Below are 1,832 nucleotides of genomic sequence, written 5' to 3' on the forward strand. Positions count from 1 at the left end.
ACAGCTTCATCAGTAGCAACTAGAACATGTTTACTGGTGAAGGTTGTGCTGTGAAATCAGGTTGCTGTCATCTTGTTGGAGCTCCTTGTTTTATCGTAGTATACCAGTTGAAATAACTTCAAGACTAGAAGTGAGGATACTCAGTGATGGAGACACACTGTGATAATGATTCTTGTTAAAGAAGTAGAGCTGTATGTGAAATGAAGATGAAACTAAAAATCAACTGCCATTACTGATACCAACTAACTTAGTATTTTAGTATTTATAGTAATAATAGTGTTGTTTGTACTATCATAAGAGATTTAAAGAAGAGAGTTGAGTAATGAAATATTAGTCAGTAATTAAATTAGTATTTAATATTTACATTAATATTTGGAATGAAGAGTTGTGTTGATTGTGATGTGTATAACATATTATAATGTTTATTATAACCAGGGATTCCAGACTGGGTCCATACGACAAATATTATCAAGGCTAGATGAAGCTGAAATGATGTAGTAACCTGTGACTTCCCTGCTTCAAATCACTAAATCTGAAGAAACAAACAAAAAATTTTGTAATGTAATGACAAATCATTTAATAATATTACAAATTTTGAACAGAATAACATTCATATTTTAGTTGACTTACTGAACAATCTATTTAGAACAGAATCACAGCATTATTAACAGAGGAAGTGATACTTTCTTTACTTAACTTCAGCTAACTAATAAAATGACCTTCAGACTCCTCTTGTTTTTGCTAATGGAAAAAGAAATCATAATCATGCCCAACTATAATGGACTTTAATCATGTACTAATTAAGACTTTTACCCTCTCATTTTACCTAATTAAAAATTTGTTTTCTAAATTTAAAGTCCTAATCCATCAATATATAATAAACAATCTCAAACAAAAGGCAGTAGGAACTAATCCTTATATTATTATTACTACAATTATCAATAACTTACTTTACACCAAGGATGTCCCTGCACTAATTACTAAGACAGGGGGGGGGGGGGCCTGTCTTATTGAACCATGGTGAGACCAGTGACTTGACAAATGATTGTTTCAATTGTTCGCATCCCTTCTTTCCAGAGAGACTAGCAGTAAATAGAGGTTTAGCTTGATATGAGGTATCTTATCTGGGCACAGCGTTCTGATGAGCATACTGATAACCCACTACTCTACCACACACCTGAGAGTAGTTAGAAGGAAACGTAATTGACTCCCAAACTATCACTGTTTGAACTCTGTCTTTCAAAAACTTGATCACTTTGTGACTGGTACAGTCTAAAAAAGGACAGCCAGGAGGACAATTTGCAAAGAGTCAGACATATCCCAGATATCTTATCTTGCCATCTTCCTCTATATTACCATAGACACACATGTTTTTCTAACTACCAATAGGTATTATTCCTTGGCAGTACAATTTATTGTACTAAGAATATTTTGTGGAGAGATAAAGTAGTAAGTTTAGTTACAATGTAGCCAATTTTTAGGACCTTGGTGAGCCAAGGGAGATTAAGAGGCTTGTTCAAGAGTAAGCATACATGAAATTAATACTATCAGTATTATATAGTAGAATTAATTTTGTTATGATTAGGACAAAATTAATATTGACAAGGATAGATTGTGTCTGGTGATCTTTACTGATAAACATAATCCTAGATCATTTTCACTAGATTACCTAAATAACCATATTATTATATTAAATCCATTCAAAAGTTTAAGCTACTGTAAGAGAATGGAAGAAAACTACAAAATATTAACTACCAAACACAATGCTACAGCTTTGTAGAATTAATTCCTCTTGATTGTCAATTAAGATCTTGATTGCCAGACTCAAAAAT

This window comes from Gigantopelta aegis, unplaced genomic scaffold (genome assembly GCF_016097555.1).
Source record: "Gigantopelta aegis isolate Gae_Host unplaced genomic scaffold, Gae_host_genome ctg5593_pilon_pilon, whole genome shotgun sequence".
NCBI classification, from domain to species: domain Eukaryota; kingdom Metazoa; phylum Mollusca; class Gastropoda; order Neomphalida; family Peltospiridae; genus Gigantopelta; species Gigantopelta aegis.